Genomic DNA, 22,590 nt, shown 5'->3' on the forward strand with positions numbered 1-22,590 from the left:
TTTCCATCACTCAGAGAAGCTACAGTGTGATACCATATTTCTTTTACTGTTTCCCCCGTTTGTCGAAAGCATATCTTAGTAGGTTCAAAGAGCCAGAAACCAATGGACTTCAAACACTGCTCACACAAAAAGAAAGAGAATTCAAAGCCCAGAGAGGCTGTTTTAGGTAGCAGAAGGAAGGAGGCACCCAAAGAAAAGGTAGACAGAAAGCTACCCATTGATTGTTGGCAATCAGCTAAATCCTGAAATACCACTAGAAGACTCACAATTTCGGGTAACTTCCTCCAAAACATTCAGTGCAACAAAACTGTCTGTGGTATTTTCCAACACACATGAGCTTAGGACATAATCCAGAAAATATAAATTTGAATACAGTTAATCCTAGGTTAACCTAGATTAAAATGTTGGTGGAACTGTTGTATTTTTTTTTTAAGATTTTATTTATTTATTTGACAGAGAGGGAGAGAGAGAGCACGAGCAGGGGGAGCAGCAGAGGGAAAGAGAAGGAGGGTCCCCGCTAAGCAGGGAGCCTGATGGAGGGCTCAGTCCCAGGACCCTGGAATCACGACCTGAGCCGAAGACAGACATTTAACCGACTAAACCACCCAGGTGCCTTGAAATAGTTGAATTGTAACATAGGTATCCTTTCTGGCATTTAAGGAAGATAGAAAAAGCCCTCCTCAAATATCTATGGTGTCTGAATCAAGTCTGTGTAAATCGGTCAGAACAACTGTTGTTCCAGAGATTTCTACTTTACCGAGATGCTTTCTGCGGGTGTGCACTGATGTTGGGGTAGTGGGGCCACTGACAACAGAGTGGAGAATTCACAGGCTCTGGGAACAGACAGAGTCCCCATGGTGTCCCGCATGGTGCCTCAGTGGGTTAAGCCCCACAGTGCATGTGAGTTAAATACATAACCTCAGGGGCGCCTGGGTGGCTCAGTGGGCTAAAGCCTCTGCCTTCGGCTCAGGTCATGATCCCAGGGTCCTGGGATCGAGCCCCGCATCTGGCTCTCTGCTCGGCGGGGAGCCTGCTTCCTCCTCTCTGCCTGCCTCTCTGCCTACTTGTGATCTCTACCTGTCAAATGAATAAGTAAAATCTTAAAAAAAAAATAACCTCAGTTATTCCTCAAACATGTCACGAAATGCCATAAAGTTGACAGTAGAGACCAATTACATAAGGTACTGTTTACAAAGTGTGTCCTCAGACATTACATCATTTAGGATTCACAATAGTTCTGTGAATTATTATTAAGGCATGCAAGGAAACTGAAGCCCCTTGGGCGAGGCTGTGGATAAGGCTCTGGGGATACAAAGAGACCAGGCAGTCATCCATCTCAGAAGCCCTTTGCAGAGCTGGACGGATCCCGAGTTCTAGAGCTCCCTCAATGGATGCTCTGAGGCCTCTCCCAACCAGAGGGCCTTAAAAAAAATCTGCATTCCCTTAGAAGATTTTTGGTGGCAAAGATAAGACTTCTCTGGCAACATCCGACTTTCTATGTCAAGTCAATAAATAGATCGATGCATGATATTAATGATAGACCTGAGAAAGGGGCTGCATTTTCCAAATTGGGGGACATGTCCTCACCTATAAGCTATTCGGCATTTCCCCATCATCTTACTATTTAGATGGACTCACTTATATCATCGACAAGAGAGCGTGGCCGCTTTATTTACATGATCCGAATAGAGACGAGCAGCGCAGCCAAGGTTTCTCGATGGAACCCGAGAAGCTCAAGTCCACAGTGGGAACACAGTTGGCGCCACATAGGGAGCTAGCAGGGAGCAGCGGGAAGCTCGCAGGCATTAATGGACAGTGGCCTTGGGGCCAAGCATGGGCTGATGGCAGGGAAGAGGGCTTGCAGGCCCCACGAAGGGCCGGACAGCCCAGGACCAGCAAAGAGAGGGCTCCATAAATGCTTGCTGAACACACGAAAGCCTCCAGTTAGGTCACATGCTCCTAGGAATACTGTCCATCCTAGGACTACTCCATCAATTTGGAGAGAGTATAGTGTCGCAATCAGATACCTGAGGAGGTTCACAGGATGAAGTACGACGCGTGCGGAAATTTACGAAAACAGTCGTTCCACAGCTAGTGAACAAAAGGGTGGAGACAGCATGCACAAAGTGCTGCCCATAATATAAAAGAGAAAGATCTGCGTGCCACAGTCGGTTGAGCACCCGACTCTTGATTTGAGCCCAAGTCATGATCTCAGGGTCACGAGACTGAGCCCCGCGTCGGGCTCCACGCTGGGTGTGGAGACTGCTTGGGATTCTCTCTTTCCTTCTCCCCCTGCCCCTCCCTCCCTGCTCATAGTCTCTCTCTCAATAATAGAAATAATAATAATATAACCTTTAAAAAAAGAAAAAAAGCATTTCTGACACTTTAAAACAATCAGAAATTTGGGGTCACCTGGGTGGCTCAGTTGGTTAAGCATCTGCCTTCAGCTCAGGTCATGATCTCAGGGTCCTGGGATCAAGCCCCACATTGGGCTCCTTGCTCAGAGGGGAGCCTGCTTCTCCCTCTCCTGCTTCCCCCTGCTTGTACTCTCCCTCTCTCTCAAATAAATAACATCTTTTTTAAAAGATTAAAAATTAAAAAAAATACAACAATTGAAATTTGGACTATCTGTTCATCAGATAGATGATAGATGCATCAAATAGTTGATAGTAAAGAATCACTGTTACTTTTTAAAAGTGTGATGATATTAATATAATCACATTTAATAAAGGGGTCCTTTTTAATTAACCCCCCCCAAAGGGGGTTCACTATATGATTCTATTTGTGTCTCTTTCAGATTCCCATAACAAAAGCTGACGAATGAATGCACACGTGATTACTTAGCTACAGTACAAACAGTCTCCCATGGTCACTGAGGTTCAAGTGCACGCCCAGTGATGGTCAAGACTCCATTGTCCTTGGGATGATGACAGTAAATAACAGTCACACATGGCAGTCGCAGGCTGCTCCCATGACAGCATGCAGGTCAAGCAAATCTCAATAGAAAGTGAACTACAAATCTAACTCCAGAATTAAACAAGCAAAAAGAACCAAGGAAATTACTTTTGGAGGGCTCCCCTTCTATTGGTGTAGACACAGTGCAAGCTGCATGTACAAACAGCCCTTATTCAGGCAGCACACAAATGATGCAAACTAACTTCAAGTCCATTTCAAGTCCATTTCCAAAGTGCTCAGCACACGGCAAGGAGCTGCACGTGATAGAGATCCGTCTAGAAACTTCAGTCTGCTCCAGAGAGCTTGGGGCTCCTACACTGTTTGTTTGCTTAAAGATTTTATTTTTTTATTTGACAGAGAGAGAGAGTACTAGTAGGCAGAGAGGCAGGCAGAGAGAGGGAGAAGCAGGCTCCCCACTGAGCAGGGAGCCCAATGGGGGCTCGATCCCAGGACCCTGAGATCATGACCCGAGCCGAAGGCAGAGGCTTACCTGTCTGAGTCACCCGGGTGTCCCTATGTTGGGGTTTTTTTAAGCTGAGGTGCTAGATGGCCCCCTCTGGGTGGGGGGAACCCAGTCCCGCCAGATCCCCTGAGGGCTTTTTATGCAATTCTTTTTTTTTTTTTTAAAGATTTTATTTATTTACTTGAGAGAGAGACAGTGAGAGAGAGCATGAGCGAGGAGAAGGTCAGAGAGAGAAGCAGACTCCCCATGGAGCTGGGAGTCCGATGTGGGACTCGATCCCGGGACTCCGGGATCATGACCTGAGCCGAAGGCAGTCGTCCAACCAACTGAGCCACCCAGGCGTCCCTTTTTATGCAATTCTTAAATTTAAACTGAGTTATTTCTATTCGATTATTATTTATCACATTATTTTTTTAAATGTACAAACATCAAACTTGGCATAAACTTCTTTCCGTGCTTTCACAATGGTGGGGACCAAGACAAAGGTACAAATAATATTATTCAAACAGTAAAGGTGAGATTAACTACATTAATATAATGAGGCTGATGCCATTTTTTTAAAAGGCTTTTTAAGTTTCGTTATTTTTAAGTGATCCCTACACCCCATGTGGGGCTCAAATTCACGACTCCAAGAGCGAGAAGCACAAGCTCTTCTGACTGAGCCAACCAGGGGGCCCTGATGCCACTTTTCAGACCTGAAATCCCGCGACCACAGCACTGTGCTCCTGTCCTGTCCTGGGCGGGTCCTGCCGCTGGGCACCGGGCAGCTGTGATCCCGGGTCCCCTCCTGTCTGCTGGGAGTGTTGCCGTGGCCTCCGCTGGCACAGGACTCTGTGCTATCCCTTGGCTGCCCCGGATTCAGCGACTCCTCCTCCCCACGCTAAGTCCTTCTGTTCTCTTCTCTGTAGCAGGTGACCTGGTTCCAACTCACAAGAAATTCCCACACACGGAGGCCGTGTGGCTGGACCCAGCCATAATGAGGTTATCCCAATCATCTGGGACAGACTTTTGGAATATTCCCAATTAGTGTTAACATGAAACTGAAAAGTCCGAATGTTCTTAATGTAAGGAGAACCCAAGGGATCTCAGGGAAATATCCTTGACTTGGGATGGAAATGGTGCGGTAGATCAGAGCAAAGAATGCCATGGGGACACGGAAGAGAAGTCACAATCCATCTCAGAAACAACAGGAGCCACCACCTGACACAGTAAATTGAGAATTTAATAAGTTTAAGAATATGCTTCAAAAGACCAGTGTATAAATACACTGGAGGGTCTCAATTCCAATGAGTGGTGGGGGGTCTGGTCCCAGCCACCTGCTCTCCTTGTTCTTAAGAACCCTAATGTGGCACATTAGACATGAACCAATCAAGACCCCACAGTGCATTGGCTCAAGTCACCCTAAGGCGCTACAACTGCAGATCAAGATCAACACGGAGTAGTCCACACTGCCTGAAACACTGGGCACAAACCCACACCAAACCATGACGAAACTAGTCCTGTTGGGCTGCCTGAATGGCCTGGTGTCCCAGCAAGGGGGCAGCCAGCACTGCTTAAGAAAACCAAAAAAGTAGAAACCTCCTTGAACAGAACCCTCTTCTTCAGCATCCTGGCCCCCCCAACCCAATGCCATGATTCCATCTCCACCAGCTCAACCTTTTGAACGGTCTAAATCTGTTTTGTTTAATAAAAGGTGGTTCTTTATCCTGGGACACGAACCTTCCCATATTTTTGGTGTTAAAATTTCTTTTAAGGAGCGCCTGGGTGGCTCAGTGGGTTAAAGCCTCTGCCTTCAGCTCAGGTCATGATCCCAAGGTCCTGGGATCGAGCGCCGGCGTCTGGCTCTCTGCTCAGTGGGGAGCCTGCTTCCTTCTCTCTCTCTGCCTGCCTCTCTGCCTACTTGTGATCTCTATCAAATAAATAAATAAAATCTTTAAAAATAAAATAAAATTTCTTTTAACAACAGGGGCAGCTGGCTGGCTCAGTCAGTGGAGCGTGTGACTCTTGATCTCGAGGTCATGAGTTCAAGCTCCACGTTGGGCGCAGGGCTTACTTAAAAATAAACAAACAAGGGGCCCCTGGGTGGCTCAGTCGGTTAAACACCTGACTTGATTGCAGCTCAGGTCATGATCTCAGGGTCGTGAGATCCAGCCACGTGCTGGGCTCCTCTGCTGGTCCCTCTCTCTCTGTTCCTCCTATTCTCTCTCTCTCTAAAATAAATAAAATCTTATAAAAACAAACAAACAAATAAATAAAAAGATGGCAACATGGAGATGACAAGGCTTTTTTATTTCTATCTCTGAAAAGATGAAAATTTGGCAATCCTATGTTGGACTTCCTGCTTTGTTTTTTATGCTCTGACATGACTAAGGGAACAGTATACGAATACATGTTTGGACCGATAGTGCACAAATGGGGTGATTTTCAAAACTTCTCTCTCTTTTACCCCCTGGGAGACTAGAGAAGGCATAACTGATAAGGCCACCTCCCTCTCCTATCACAAAGCACAGTATCTATGGTACAAATGGTTGATCTTGTGGACGCCCAGCACAGAGCAAAGACCAGAAAGCAATGACTCGAAATTAGACTGGCTGACGAAGACCTTGGCTGTTCAGTTCAATTTCAAGGTGATTTTAAATTAGGCTCGGAGGTAAATGAAAGCACTATGAGGATTAAGGCACATTTGAAGAAAAGAGGGAAACAGAACAACAGGCAAGATCTGGGAGCCATAGAAGACCACAAGACCATGCTTAATTCCGTGCAGTTATGGAACACACAAGTGCAGCCATAGAAAATTCACATATGAAGAACCCGGAACTCTCTTCTTCAAGTCACCATTGGAGAAAGCTTGGCCAGGCCCTATCAGGTTCAGACCTTGGAAATGGTAAAGTGGTTTAGAGAATCTGGGAAACATTCCTATGAACAACCAAAATTACATTCCCAAATGTTGGTTTAGGAAGGATACTCTCCCCCAAGGCACAGGTGGGAGAGCTCATTTTTCCTAGAGAAAAAGGTTGGGCACTGAACAAAGCTACCCCAATGGGAAGGCCAGGCCGGCGGTGAGGGGCTTCCTTCCTCGTGCTCTAGGACCAGAAACAACAGAGCCAGCGCTGCGGTGAGGAGCCAGGGTTGGATGTGACAGAGGTGCTGAAATGTGTATCAGAAAGGCCAGGAGCCTTCTCTGGAGACCAGAGAAAACACAACAAGCTTTCCTGGAAATTCCAGCACATTCTAAGCAGAGGGCAAGGGGCAGGGCCCAAGGCCCACTGCTCCTCACTCTCCAATGCTTCCACTCTCCCTCCCCAGGATGACCTTTAAGGGAAGCACTCCACCTCACCTGGCCTCCTCTTAGGCTTAGAGCGACGGGATGTAGAGAAGAAACACAGTTTGCCCCTAAATATCCACAAGATGCTTTAGGATCTCCACGCGAGGCTGCTGCCTGAGTTAAGACTGGCTCTTAGCATCCTTAGAAACGGAAAGGAGACATCTAAAATAGTCCACCTTCATAAAAAACGACAACGGAGAGCTCTCTTTCCAAACTGCCAAGAAATACTAAGTGGAAAAAAAAAAAAGCAAGCTTCCAAATAGCATGTATAGTGTGCTACCACGAAGGGGATAATGGTGATGAACTTGCTAAAGGAAGCGTGGAACACCCCTGGAGGATGAAGAAATCAGTAGCCCTGGTCGCCTCTTAAGGAACAGAAGTAGGCAGCAGGATTCAGGGCTGGACCGAGATGTGTTTACTGGCTCGCCTTTGGTGCCTTTTGACTATTTTCGCTCATTGTACAAGTGCATTACTCATTTTTAAAAATTCGAATGAAAAACATTAAAAAATGTGTTCAATGTAAAGGAAAAACAAAACAGTCCTTATGCAGAAACAGAACACACAGCTGGTTTCCGGGCACACACCAGATGCTCCGTTTGTTGAACTTAATGAACCTCTGCTTAAAAGCCACAAAAGAAAAATCAGAAACATGGCAAATCCAAGGGTATCGATGTTCTAGTTCTCTAGTAAGCTCCTTACCTGTTTGCTACTTCACAATCTCACAAGATTGGGCAAGGGGGCCTTGCAACGGAGTCTAGTGCCCAAGCTTCACGGATAACAAACAGGTCTGACCGTCGGGCCACACCAGCCATTTTATAAAATGAAAACGTTTAATCCAAAAAACATGATGCCCTGGAACCAAGACAACAAAAATAAATATGCAGATATGAAAAACGATCCTGGCGCACCTGGGTGGCTCAGTGGATTGAGGCCTCTGCCTTCGGCTCTGGTCATGATCCTAGGGTCCTGGGATCAAGCCCCACATTGGGCTCTCTGCTCAGTGGGGAGCCTGCTTCCCCTCTCTCTGTCTCTGCCTGCCTCTCTGCTTACTTGTGATCTCTGTTAAATAAATAAATAAATAAAATCTTTAAAAAAATTAAATTAAAGAAAAAAGAAAAACGGTCCTGTGGGGAGATGATGTCAGCACGCACATAGTATCAACACAAACACAGCAGCACAGGGGTTAAAAGTGTCCACGCACGGCCAACGAGGTTGGAACGTAGAAAGCTGCTATACGAAATTCTCAAGCCAGACCACATCCAGAGGCAGACCGAGCCCCTAGGGCTCTGTTCCTGGGGACAGTTTAGTCCAAAAGGGAGCAGGAAGGCTTCCACACCTCATGGTCGAGTCAGCCACATGCTCAAATTAGTCAAGGAGTACCCCAAACCCACATTGCAATAAACACCAGGCTACTGTTAGCAGGAGATCTAGCCGAAATTCTGCCACGTGAAATTCTATTACTTTGGAAGTCTTCTGGCCAGGGTTTCTCAAATAACCAGGATTTAAGAAAAGAAAGGAAAAAAAAAAAAAAAAGGCAGACTCTACCTCTGTCTTCCATAGAACCAAAGAAATTATCTTGTGTTCTGGGCACAGGGGAACCACTAGACTCTTTGCAGGCTTTGCTGGAGATGACCAGGAGAAAGATTTACACGGAAGAATGAAGGAATAACAGCAAACGAGCAGCCTTTCCCTAAGATGTTATGGAAAAGAAAATGAGATGGAGAGAAAGGGGCCCATAATAACGCACAAAGAACCTAAAACAATTATTCTAAGATGGCTGAGCTCTATAGAATGCCGGGAAACAAAATCCCAAAACTCAGAATCAATTCTTAAGAAGGTGTCAATCCATGACTCTGAACAATCTTTGGTTCATCCTAGAAAACTCATAAAAACCGAGTAGGAAAAACCAAAGGTGACCGAATTCCTGCCGGCAAATACAGGTGACAGGTATCTTCTAATTAAAAGGGAACTGGCTGGCAAACCGAGAGAAGGTGTTTATCCAAACTGTGAAGACGATAAAGGAAACGAAGCTGGAAGGAAGAAAGAAGAGAAAGGGAACTTTTCCAACTACAGAGAAAGGAAAAGCTGTTCCATTGTACTTGCCATCTCGTTCATTTCAAGCTCAAGAGGAGAACAGGAAAACCGGTGAAGAAGCTACATTACCAGCAGAAATCAGTCACACACTTGTGTTCCTGCCAAGAACACCGCGCTGCCGGCACTCCCCCTGCTCGAATGACTAAGTAACTTGCTTAAATGCATTTGACACACGATCCTTGAACTTCCGAAAAGCACTTAATACAGTGGCTCATGAAATCTTAATCTAAAAATGTTTATCCATTTATAATCAAGCTGCATCACACGGACAAATGGACAAGAGAGCCAAACAGAGGGAACTGAGAATTTGGAAGGATGCTGGGAAGACTGGTATTATCATGGACTTTATCACTTTGAAGGATTTCTTTCCCTCTTTTTAAAGAGAATAAAAGAGATTTGTCGTCTCAAAGTAGCGTGATGACAAGGAGAGGACAACAGAGAGAGGGGATGGCATGATTCAACAGAAGAAACCTTTTTTTTTTTTTAATGCAGTGTGACTTAGAAAACCCCACAGATGTTTAGGCGACACTGAAATCTGGAATATGTTTAATGAACTGGGGGCAGGAGACAGGAAAAAAAAATTAGTTCCCGATAGAAAATACTGCATGGTAGATATGGGGGGGGGCATAAAAAGGCAACAGAACATCGTAGTTGGCAAATCAATAGTGGTTACTACGCACAGGGCACTGTTCTAAATGCTTCAGATACAATAACTCATGCAATCCTCAAAACAACCTTCCAATCTCAGTACCATCAACATTCCTGTTTGATAGGCGAGGAAACAGAGGCAATGGAGAGATTAACTAACCTGCCCAAGGTTACAGCTTATAAGAAGTAAGGCTAGGATTCCAATCTGGGCACTCGCCCCAAAATCTGTGTTCCGAAACTCTCTGGACTCCCCTAGAATCTAACTACCAAGAGAGCAAGTAAAATACAAGTCATGCCGTGGCTAAATCCAGGGTCAACTAATCATCCCTTAGTCATGGCTCTGTGATGACCAGTCAGCCCTGGGACCCCTGCGTGCCTTAGTTTCCTCACCTGTGCCTTGAAAAGACAGATTAGGTAAGCTCTTAACTAAGGGATCATCAGCTCTAAAACACCCCCAAGTCCATGCTGACCATCCACAGTCTATGATCTGGTCTGCTTCTGTCTAATTCATACTGAAACAAACAGCAAGTTATGTTTACATTCTTTCTTTGCTTCCTGACCTTCAGAAGATTACTGTGTCCTCTCCATTCAGGCAAACGCCAGGGAGTAATGAAAGGGGTACTGTATGGTTTCTTCTTTGGACTCGACTTAATGCGGTTGTAACGAAATGGCGCTGGAAAAGCTCCGGGAGCAGAAAACATGAACTGTGCCAAACCTACAGTCTCCCAGGCCCCTCTCTTGAGCCTGTTCTTGGAACCTGCCCTTGGATCTGGTTACTGGAATGCAGGTGAAACTGACCCACTGGAAGGGGGGAGGCAACCAAAAGAGAGGAATTGGGGGAGATTAAGATTGGGGGAGATTGATGCAGTCCAAGGTAGTTCTAATTACAGAGTTTCATGATGCCTAAATAAACCTTATCTTCTGGGTATACTCCATTCTCTTTGCTGACACCCACTCTTCAGAGTTAAGACCACAAAATGCATTATGGTGAATTCAACACCTGGTTCCCAACTAACAGACCCCCAGAAAAAGCCCTCTCAAGCTAGGCATTAAAGGTCACCCAGAGTGCATCTGCGAATAGAGAAGGGCCTTACAGGTGGGTCATGGAGCCCTCCTTTGAGAGTCTTTCGGAAGCATCCCTGACAGGTGGCTGTCATCTGTCTGGCCTCTGCCTGGACGCTTCCAAGGTCGAGGCACCGGCTGCCTCCCCCGACAGGCAGCCGCTTGCACTGCTGGACAGCTCTCTGTGGGTAAAGCCCACGAAGCGCCTAGAACAGTGCTTGGCGCGGGGCCAAGCTCATTAGTAAGTGCGTCTCCGACTGGGTCGAAAGCTGCCTCCTTACAACTTGAAACCATCCGTCCTTGGTGCGCCCCTGGAAGCCTGAAACGCAGAGGCCCCCGGGGATGCCCGGAGCTGTAATCAGGCCCCTGGGCCCTCTCCTTCCAGCTGCGGATCCCAGACCTCCATCACCAGGCCTGGGTCGGCAGACCTCCTCCCCAGACCCCAGAGGTCCCAAGAGTGAGCACCGATGATGGGATGGTCGGCAGGGAGGCCGCAGTCAGGGAGGTCCCCATCCTCGGAAGCCGCGGTAGGAGGGGACAAAGGGCTTTCAGAAAGGCGTATCCCACCCGCTGCGGTCCGGGCTGCCTCCCTCCCCGCCACTGGGCGAGCCGACCCTGGGGACCCCTGCGGCGCCAGGTGACAGGCCCCGGAGAATCAGAGGCGCAGGCATCGGCGCGATGGGCCGAGCCACGACGGGGACCTCTGGGCTCAGGGGTTTGGCGCGACGGATACCGGCCGCGATCCCGTCTTAGCGGAGTTCGCTCGACCGTGGCTTTACCTGCGCGTGGTTGACCGCGGGCCAGCTTGCCCCCAGCCCGGTTCCTGCAGCTCCGCGGCTGCCGGCGGCGCTCATGGAAATGCAGCCGGAACCCCTGGCCAGTGCAGCTCCCGCCGCTACCGGCCCCGCCCAAGCAACTGCCGCCACGCCCCTGACGACGGCTTCTGCCACGCCCCCGACACGGAACCCGCCCTCTCATTGGACGGCCCAGCCGCTGCTCTGCCAGCCCCGCGAGTTCATTGCATCTAGCGGGCAGCCCATTGGTCAACGGAGCTGCTCCTCAGAATGGAGGCGGAACCCTCGGGGAAGAAGTCCTCCACAGTTGGTTACCTTTGACGTCTTTAGCCCGTGGACTGACTCGCTATTGGATAAGGCTGGCCCGGAGGGGGCGGGGAAAAGGGAGGAGGACTAAAGGATGGGTCGTGTTTGATGTGGATCCGGGCGGGGTGCGGAGAGGGAGGCAGTTATGACTGCGAGCTTGTTTTGGGGGCTGGGTAAGGTCAGGGGTCTTGTGAAATTGAGAGAGGGGGAGCCCGACTAGGTAGTTCAGCTGTGGAGTCCGCCGGGTCCAGGCCGACCTACTAACTCACCTGTAGCCCAGGATAGAGCGCACAACACCGGCCATGACCGAGACGGAGGAGGGAGGCTCGTGAGCCACCGAGCCGCATGGAGAGGAAAGGATGTGGAGACGGGAGCCTCTGGCTCCTTCCAGCTGGGTTAGGGTGATGGGGACATGCCGGCGCAGTGTGGACCTGTCGCTGTCCCACCGCCCTTTCAGCCCTCAAGATGCCCCTAGCGCAGTGGGAGGCAGCCAGGAGGCAAGTAGCCTTTAGAGTCAGACCTGCTGTTGACTCCTACTGGTTGCGTGGTCGGTCGCGAGGAAGTCACTTAACCTTTCCGCATGCACCCTGATTCCTTTGGCTACCGGGAGGAACAGTAGTAGTTGACAGGGAGATTAAATAAACCTGATAATCACCACCAGTGCCTGGCACTCAGCAGGCGTTTAATCAAGACTGGTTCCCACCCACTCACCTCCATGGGTCCGTGGAACTCGGCCCAGTTCTAAAATTCTATGAGCCTGAAACTGCTTTCGGCACGTGCTTTGTCAAGAATAGAACAATTGACGGACTTGAAATGCAACCCGCTTTAAAGGTGGACAGGGCCACCCTATCACCGCACCGGAGGGCCGGGGGATAGAGAGCAGATGAGACCCGAGCAACATTTAGCGAGAGAAGGGAAGTGGTATTTGCAGCAATGTTAAATTTTTTCCAGCTCATTTCAGGATTATGACAAGGAAAAATGGAACATTCCCCCTCCTGTTCAGCCTTCCAAGTGTCCATTGGCCCAAGTTTCACGGAGGGTGCCCAAGTAATCCTTTGAAGGCTGATCAGCACTGAGCCAGAAACCACCGCATAAAATCTTTCAGGGACTCCTGAAGCCCATCTCCCTTCTGAAGGTGTGGGAGTCCTAGAGTGTGAACAGAAATAGCCTCTTTGGCCAGAATTTAGCCCCAGACCCTTTGGGTCTGCCTTTGAGAAAACCCATACCCAAGGTGTCCCAGGGAGAAGAAGAAAGAATCCTTTGCCAATGTTGTATTTTTCAGTCACTTACCAAAAAAAAAAAAAAAAGAAAGAAAGAAAAGAAAAGAAAAAAAGTTGCACCTCAGTAGGACCCCCAGGGTTCTGACTCTTGCATTAATACAGCTTGGGCTACCAGAAAAAGAACTTTAGATCTGTGGCCAGTTGTGTGTGTACGCACGCGTGTGCGGGCACACACACATGCGCATGAAGGCACATTTGTTTCTGTTCCATTTTCCCAGTTCTGTCTTTAAATAGTACTGCTTGGTGGTCATACCCTGTCTGCACCTGTGCTGGGGAAACTGTCCCAACACAGGTCTGCTCCTACTGGTGTTTGCTAAAGGAGACAGAGACGTCTCCTACGGTCCAGGAAGGCGTTGAAGTGACTCCTGAGATCTGGGAAGATTTTTCCGGCTTGATTCAGAGCCATAGAAAGCAGCTGTTAAGAGTAGAGTGCTCTACCGGATGAATTTTTTTTCCCCATGTCAGGGGCACAGCTTCAGCCAAGAGTTCCAGAAAGGAATTCTAAAACACAATTGCATCACAAAGGCTCAAAAAAGTGCACCGCAGAGTCACCTGGGAGGCTCAATCAGTTAAGCTTCAGATTCCTGATTTCAGCTCAGGTCATGATCTCAGGGTCATGAGGTCCGGCTCTGTGCTGGGCATGGAGCCTGCTTAAAACTGTCTCCCCAGTTCTCCCTATGTACCCCCCCCTTAAAAAAAAGAGCCCACTTAAGAACGTTTTCCCTAAGGTGATCATTTTAAAGTCCCTCAGAAGTGGGGGATCACTCAAAAGTGGGGATCACAGAATTCAGGGTTTGTTTTCATATACTCTTTCTTCCTCCTCCCGTTCTTTCAAGATTTTATTTATTTGACAGAGACAGCGAGAGAGGGAACATACAGGGGAATGGGAGAAGGAGAAGCAGGCCTCCTGCCAAGCAGGGAGCCCAATGCAGGGCTCGATCCCAGGACCCTGAGATCATGTCCTGAGCCGAAGGCAGACGTTTAACAACTGAGCCACCCAGGCGCTCCTACACTTTATTTTTCTTAGTAATTTTAGATTCAAGGTCCTGGCTGGCTCAATTGGAAAAGCATGCAACTCGATCTCAGGGTCATAAGTCAAGCCCTACATTGGGTGTAGAGATTACTTAAGTAGCTTAAAGAAAATAGATAAAAAGTTTTAGATTCACAGCAAAATTGGGTAGAAAGTTTAGAAAGTTCCCATTTATCCATCCCCCCCAACACAGGCAGGATTTTTTTTTTTTTTTAAGATTTTATTTATTTTACAGAGAGAGAGAGCCCATGAGTTGGAAGGACAGACGGAAAACAAGAGAATCCCAAGCAGACTCCAAGGTGAGCACAGAGCCCGAAGTGGGGCTTCATCTCACAACCCTGAGATCATGACCTGAACAGAAATCAAGAGTCAGAAGCCCAACCAACCGAACCATCCAGGTGCCCAGGATTATTATTATTTTTTTAAATGTTATTTATTTATCTGAGAAAGAGTGCGTGTGAACGTGCATGTGTCAGTATGGGGAGAAGGAGAGAGAGACTCTCAAGCAGACTCCCCACTGAGCGTGGAGCAGAGGAGCGGCTCCATCCCACGACCCCGAGATCATGACCTGAGCCAAAACCAAAAGTCAGACACTCAACCGACTGACCCACTGGTGTCTGACGGGCAGGATTATTTTTTTACTAGCAGTATCTACCAGCAGGTGAAACTTCTCCTTTAGAATATCCTTTCCAAAAGAGGGTTCCCAGGACTGAATTAAGGTTTCTGAGACTAGATCTCATCACTATAATCAGTGAGAGGAAAGTGGGGAAGGATGTGGCTGACAAAACAGTGCTAAAAACCACAGCCTAGAAACTCATGAAATTTCTCAGAGGGTCTGAGAGCACTGGGAGTCAAAGATTGTTACTTTCTTTTTCCACCCAGTGCTGCCTGTGTAAAGTCTAGGAAGGGAGGTCAGAGTTGTCCATGGCCAGACTTCCTGGCTAGCTTCTCATTGATAATGGAGATGAAATTTGTTTAGAAGTTCTAAGTCCCAGTATGTAATAGTTGCGTGAGGGCAAACCATGATGAAATTCCAGGGTTTGGCTTGGTGTGTTATCAGAAAAAGCTTCCCACTGGCTGTTTAAAACAGTGATGAATAGCTAGTTTATGTTTTAGGCTGCTTCCTTAAACCTACATGGGAAGCTCTCTGTTAAAAAAAAAAAAAAAAAAAAAATGCATAGGGCTCTTTTTCGCCAGGGAGAGTCTTGGTTTATGCCAACTGCCCTGGAAAATTTTTAATAGTGCCTCCCTTTCGTGTCAAATGTTCTTAGTTTAGATGATAAATGATATGGCAGTACTTACATACACAGGGCCCAGCACTGAAAATGCTCATAAAATGCACTCACACACACACAGGTGAAAAGCTGTTCCAGCCTTATAATCAGATACAGGGTATCAGACAGGTGTTTGGCTCAAGATGACTTCTTAATCACCATGCATTCCTCTTCTTGACGTCATCCTTAATTACAGTCATAAAAATTGAGTTCCTCATGCTATCAACTCAAAAGGAGTCAGTAAAACTTGTGCATTAAATAAGTATATCACACAGCCTTTCCTGCCTCGTTCATGTTATTGAGCTATTTTAAAGCTGTTTACATCCTACCAGAGATCCCTATTTTGTTTCTCCGTACCCAGAATTAACAAGAGAGCAAATATTTTTATTGCACAGAACCCACAGTACAAATAAGATAGACAGAACAATAAACCAAAGTCCCATCTCAATATAGGACAAATACATAGTGAAGAGATACCAAAAAGACTAAGCAGTAAGCAACAGAGCCTAATCAACACTGTGAACCATTAAGCAGAGGAGGGAACAATTTCTCCTGATTCAGATTCTTGGAGATTTGAACTGGGCCTTGGAGTTGGGGTGGGGAGAGGTGAGGACAACAGGAACAGAAGCCTCTAAGTGGAAAAATACAAGATGTTTTGTCTGGAGCAGAGTCCAAGTGGGGAATCAGCAGGAGAGAAGATGAAAAGGTGAATAGGGCTTGTGGTGGATGGCAGTCAATGCCTTCATCTGAGTTCATGGCTTCATCTCAGCTGCCTGAGTAGTTAGGACATCCTAGCACAGTGTATGGCCTGCTTCGGGTATCTGTATGTATTCTTCCTAATTTTGAACCTCTCTCTTTATTATCTGGTTGTTATTAATAGTTTCATTAAACTCACCCACTTTTTATTTTTTTTTTAAGATTTTATTTATTTATTTGACAGAGAGAGAGAGAGCATATGCAGGAAGAGTGGCAGGCAGAGAGAGAGGGAGAAGCAGGCTCCCTGCCGAGCAAGGAGCCCCATGCAGGACTCAATCCCAGGACCCTGAGATCATGACCTGAGCCAAAGGCAGATGCTTAACTACTGAGCCAACCAGGTGTCCCTTGCCCACTTTTTAAATGCCTTCTTGTGCCTCATACTAAATCAGTGGTTCTCAACTGGGGGCAAGTTCATCCACAACCCCAGGACATATCTGGAGATGCTTTTTGGTTGTCACAACTGAAGATAGTGACACTAACATTTAGTAGGTTAGAGGCCAAGGGTGTTGCTGAACAGGACAGCCCCACAACAAAGAATTATCTGGTCCCAAATGTCAGTCATGCTGAGCTTGAGAAACCCTGCACACCTAACCAATGATGTCTGTGATATCACAGGCTTGATGTGCTGGTTAGATTTTATTCTACTTTACATGAAAATAATTTCACAATTATTAAATTTTAAGAATGTTCTTCCCCGTGCTACTTGATTCCAACAGATATTTGGATACCCACACTAAGGGCAGCATTATCCACAATAGCCAAAAGGAGGAAGCAACCCAACTGTCCATTGATGGATGAATGGATAAACCAAGCGTAGCACAGGCATACAATGGGGAATTGTCCAGCCATAAAAAGGAAGAAAATTCTGACCCATGCTCCACCAGGAGTGAACCTTGAAGACATTATGCTAAGTGAAATAAGCCAGTTACAGAAGGACAAATGTTGCATGATTCCACTTACAGGAGGAACCTAGAGAGTCACATTCATGGGGACAGAAAATAGAATAGTGGCTACCAGGGATGGGGACAGGGAGTAATGGGTTGTTATTTAAAGGGTACAGAGCTTCTGTTTTGCAGGATGAAGTAGTTCTGGCATTGGAGGTGTTGATGCTTGTACAGCAACATGAATGTGCTTAATATCACTGGTTGTATATTTAAAAGTGGGTGAGAGGGTAAACTTTATATAAGGTATATTCCACCACAGTAAGAAACGTTAAGCTTTTTCTTGGGATCACCCGTGATACATCTCAACCTGCTTTCAAAAACATGAGTCCCAGCTCATAGTAGATGAGTAACATTTGTTGAATGAAATGGAAGGGAGTTAGATTTATCTTCTTCTAAACCATAAGAAGCAATTGAAGAGGGGTTCCTGGGTGGCTCAGTTGGTTAAGCAACTGCCTTAAGCTCAGGTCATGATCCTGGAGTCCTGGGATAGAGTCCCACATCAGGATCCCTGCTCAGCAGAGAGTCTGCTGCTCCTGCTGACCTCTCTCTTCTCATGTGCTCTCTCCCTCATTCTCTCTCTCTCTCTCAAATAAATAAATAAATAAAATATTTTTTGAAAAAGAAGCAATTGAAGGACATGTGCTTTAGAAGCAGAAAGATCTGAATTTCAATCCAGCCTGTGGTATTCATTGGCTGTGTTCTCTCGGGGGAAGTGAACTGAGACTTTATGAGTCTCAGTTTCTACCTTTATACTGTAAATAAAATAATGCCCATCTCATAATGTTAGAAAATGACATAATGTGTATGAAATGCTTAATTACATTACATAGTATATTGTTTGTGCTCTATGAGCGATCACTATTGATATTGTCATTATTATTTTTTAACAGATTTACTGGGATATAATTCACATGTAATACAATTTTCCTATTTGATGTGTGCAATTCAATGGGTTTTCATGTATTTAGAATGTGCAACTATACCACAATCAATTTTAGAACATTTTTATCCCCCCAAAAGGAATCCCCTTGTCCACTAGAAATCACTCCCCATTTCCCCCAAAAGCAACCTCCACCAGCTCGAGACAATCCACTATCTACTTTCTGTCTTGATAGGCTGGCCTATTCTGGATGTGTCATGTAGATGGCCTCATACACGATGTGGTCTTTTATGACTGGCTTCTTTCCCTTAAAATGTTTTCAAGGTTCATTCACATTGTAGCATGTGTTCATCTCTTGTTCCTTTTCTTTTTAATTGAGCTGTAAGTGTTCTTTATATATTATAGATACAAGTCCTTTATCAGATATATGATCAGATACTTGCTCCCATTCTGTGAAGTGCCTTTTCATATTAATGGTATCCCTGGAAACACAGAAGTTTTTCATTTTGACGAAGTCCAGCTTACCTATTTCTGTTTGTGCTTCTGTTATCAAATTGAAGAAAGCTTTTCCTAATCCAAGATCAACGGGGATTTACTCCTGTATTTTCTTCTAAGAGTTTTCTAGTGTTAGCTTTTACGTTTAGGTCTATGCCTATTTTGAGTTAATTTTTGTGTCCTGTAAGCAAGATGGCCAGATTCATTCTTGTGCATGTGATGTCCAATTGCCCAGCACCATTTACTGAAAAATACTTTTTTTTCCCGGGTGCCTGGGTGGCTCAGTGGGTTAAGCTGCTGCCTTTGGCTCAGGTCATGATCTCAGGGTCCTGGGATCGAGGCCCGCATCGGGCTCTCTGCTCAGCAGGGAGCCTGCTTCCCTCTCTCTCTCTCTGCCTGCTTCTCTGTCTACTTGTGATCTCTCTCTGTCAAATAAATAAATAAAATCTTTAAAAAAAAAACAAAACACTTTTTTTCCCCCATTGAATGTCACACTTGTCAAAAATCAGTTGGCCAGAGATGTACAGGTTCCCTTCTGGGCTCTTAGTTCTAGTTCTCTGATCTATATGTCTCTCATTATACTGTCATAATTACTGTAGTCTTTATGGTAAGTTTTTAAAAATTGATAATTGTGAGTCCTCCAACTTTGTTCTCCTTTTTTGAGGTTGTGTTGCCTCTTCTGGCTCTTCTAATGAATTTTTCATTTCAGTTCTTGAAATTTCTGACTCCAGAATTTCCATTGGTTCTTTTATAATTTCGCTTTACTGAGATTCTCCCTTTTAAAAAAAAAATTATTTATTTATTTGACAGACAGAGATGATCACAAGTAGGCAGAGAGGCAGGCAGAGAGAGAAGGGGAAGCAGGCTCCCCGCTGAGCAGAGAGCCCGGTGTGGGGCTGGATCCCAGGACCCCAAGATCTTGACCTGAGCCAAAGGCAGAGGCTTTAGCCCACTGAGCCACCGAGGTGCCCCCACATTTTTTTTTTTAACATATAATGCATTATTTGCTTCGGAGTACACGTCTATGATTCATCAGTCTTACACAGCTCACAGCACTCACCATAGCACACACCCTCCCCAATGAGATTCTCTCCTTAATCAGACACTGTCATCAGATCATCCTTTACTTCTTTAAACATGGTTTCCTCTTTCTTTGACCATATTTATGACAATTGCTTTGAAGTCTTTGTCTGCTACGTCTGACATGTGAACCCTCTTGAAGGCAGTTTCTGATACCTGATGTTTTTCTTGTATATAGGTCATACATTCCTGTGTCTTCACATGTATCACAGTTTTCTTTGAAAACTGGATATTTTAGGTAACTTTGGATATAGACTCCTCCCTACTCTGGGGATTATTGTTGTTTGCTTGTTTACTTGTTCAGTGACTTGGCTGGACTATTCTAGTGAAATCAACTCCCTCATAATGCACATTCTGACATCACTCTTCACGGCATACAGCCTTGGATATGTACCCCCTGGATATGGTCAGTCTCTCTGGGGTGACAGTGGTCTTAACACGACTTTGTCTATTGGGGTACCTGGATGGCTCTGTTGCTTAAGTGTCCGACTTTGGCTCAGGTCAAGATTTCAGGGTCCTGGGATTCAGAGCCCCATGTCAGGTTCCCAGCTCAGTGGGGAGCCTTCTCCCTCTCTTCCCCTCCCCCTTTCCCCCTACTTGTCCTCTCTCTCTCAAATAAATAAAAAAATAAAATCTAAAAAAAAAAAAATCCCAACAAAACTTTGTCTCTTTACCGATTTCTTTTTTTTTTTTTTAAGATTTTATTTATTTATAAGACAGACAGAATCACAAGTAGAGAGGCAGGCAGAGAGAGAGGAGGAAGCAGGCTTCCCGAGGAGCAGGGAGCCCGATGCGGGGCTCAATCCCAGGACCCTGGGATCATGACCTGAGCCGAAGGCAAAGCCTTTAACCCACTGAGCCACCCAGGTGCCCCAGCCCCTGTTTACAGGATTTCTGTGTTCAGCCTTCTGCCTCTTGCGGTATCCGACTGTCAGCCTCCACCAGCGGCTGGCTGGTCACTCTACTGGGTTTAACATTGTCCTGGGGCATAAACCGCTCTACAATTTTGTCCAGCTAAATCTGGGCCCCATTCCAGGGGTAGTCTTCAAGGCTTATTCCAATCAAGAGGGTTCTCCATAGCTGTCTCTTTTCCTGGTTCTTTCTGTGTACATCTCGCTAGTCGACAGTTGAACTGCTTGCCCAGGAAGAGCCCCCAGACTCTTCTTGGCTCCTTACCAACAACGTTTCCATTGTTTTTTGAAAGTACCCTATGCTTGAAGTTCCCTACACTGTATTCCAAATAAAGTCAGTTTCTTTGGGGAGAGCTTTGGAGCTCTCTGTTCCTATGGCCTGCTTCTCCTCCTAGGCAAAACCACTGCTCCTTGGGGAGCGTGGGCAGGGACAATGGCCTTCTTCTCTCAAGAGTGACAACTTTGCTTTATGAACAGATTGCTGGACGAGGGTAGTAGACTCTACTCTTGTCTCCTTGCTTCCCCTCCCCACTAGAATCTCTAGCCTGTGAGCCAGCTGGGGCAAAGGGGATGGAGGCCCCAGTATTTTTAGCCTGTGCTGCCCAAGATAGAGCTTGTGCCCTAGGAGTGGGAGCTAGGTAGAGGCAATGAGCTCCAGTCCTCTTGGCCAATCTTGCTTGGAATAGAGCTCTGAGAAATGCTGGCAGCCTGTCCCTCTGGGAGACATGCTTGCGCGCCAAGGGAGGAGGGAGCTCTGTGCTCTTGGCTTCACCTGCCCAGAGTGGAGCTCCCATCAGGCAGAGCTGGGACTGGGCAGGAGAGAAGGAAGGAGAGAGGTTTGAGGCTCAGATGTCACTCACACTGTTCTCACCAAGATTTAGTGAATTTTCCTGACTAAAAGTTCTTAATTTGCTGTGTGCTCTTTAAACACTTTTCAGAGACTGTGAATTGTTATGGTTTTATTTTGTTTTCTTAAATTTTCCCCAGTTACAGGGCACCTGGGGGGCTCAGTGGGTTAAAGCCTCTGCCTTCGGCTCAGGGCATGATCTCAGGGTCCTGGGATCGAGCCCCGCATCGGGCTCTCTGCTCAGCGGGGAGCCTGCTTCCACCCCCACCCGCCTCTCTGCCTACTTGTGCTCTCTGTCAAATAAATAAATAAAATCTTAAAAAAATTTTTTTTCCCCTGTTACCATTGTTTCTCCATGGAGAGAGTTCACGGAGCAACTCACGTCACCATTCCAGAAGTCAGGCGTTCTGTTTTGCTTATTTATCATGAGGCGGTACCTCAGTCAGGCTGGAGGCAGGGTGCAGGGGAATGTGGAAGGTGGGGAGACTGATGCCAGGTGGAAGAGGTGGGGGCTGCTGCACTGGCTCAGGTGTAAAGTGACAGAGGTCTGAACGTGACGGAGGGAGTACAGAAGTGCAGAAGTGCTGGGGGTACAGCCAGACTCGTCAAAAGCTCCCCGCAGATTAAATCTGGGGTGCCTGGGTGGGGGCGGGAAGGGTCAGAGAGAACACCAAGATTATTCTAGTATGGGAGAGGCTGGCCTGGTCTGAGGTAGAGCCCTGGAGACCCCGGTAGCAGATCTATCGGAGGGAAAGGACAAATAGTGCATTGCGCTCAGGAAGGTGGGACTCAAGAGCAGGCAGAAAGTCAAGCTTGGAGACAAAGAATTTTGCTGTCACACGTTTTGTGTAACGCTTTGCAACAGTGCCCACACACAAGATAGCAGGAGTCATGAGAGTAGATAAGTGCCAGAGAGAGCGAGAAAAGCAGACCAGGTCACCTTCCATGTGGGAGAACAGAACTCGTGGTAGGCAGGAATGAGGGAGATTGAGCAGTTATCTCCAGAAAGGTAGAAATCATGAGAGCTAACACTTATTATAACCCTTACTAAGAGCCAAGCACTGTTTTAAAAACTTTCTGTGTTTTTTTCTATTTAATCTCACAGTTAACGTCACAGCGTTGGTATTGCCCCCATCTTATAGCTCAGAACACTGAGACCAGAGAGATGAACTAATGGGCTCTTGCAGGTGGTATGCGATGGGGCCTGAGTTAAAAACCAAAGCCATCATGGACGTACGTAACGTTCATTCCCAAGTGTGTACCCAAAGAAACGTGCATATGCCAGGGTTCGTGGCGGCACCATTTGCGACAGTTTAGGCTGTAAATAGCCCTAATGTCCATCAACACTAGAATGGATACACAAATTATGGCATCTTCATATCCAGTGGAATATTATACAGCAGTGAAAATGGAAAACCCCATTGTTAGAAGCAACAGCACAGACAT

The 22,590-nt window shown here is 46.4% G+C and overlaps 1 protein-coding gene across 1 annotated transcript in view; it reads right to left on the minus strand.

Annotated features, from left to right (window-relative positions):
* ABHD2 (abhydrolase domain containing 2, acylglycerol lipase) overlaps positions 1-11,469 on the minus strand; it is a 95,844-nt gene extending 84,375 nt beyond the window's left edge. Inside the window, exon 1 of the mRNA XM_004763767.3 lies at positions 11,327-11,469. The gene's annotated coding sequence lies outside the window, so the exon portion shown is untranslated. The remainder of the gene's footprint in view (positions 1-11,326) is intronic.
* Between the last annotated feature and the right edge of the window lie 11,121 nt (positions 11,470-22,590).

The sequence above is a fragment of the Mustela putorius genome, unplaced genomic scaffold (assembly GCF_011764305.1).
Source record: "Mustela putorius furo isolate JIRA1106 unplaced genomic scaffold, ASM1176430v1.1 tig00003875_pilon_pilon_pilon, whole genome shotgun sequence".
Taxonomy (NCBI): domain Eukaryota; kingdom Metazoa; phylum Chordata; class Mammalia; order Carnivora; family Mustelidae; genus Mustela; species Mustela putorius.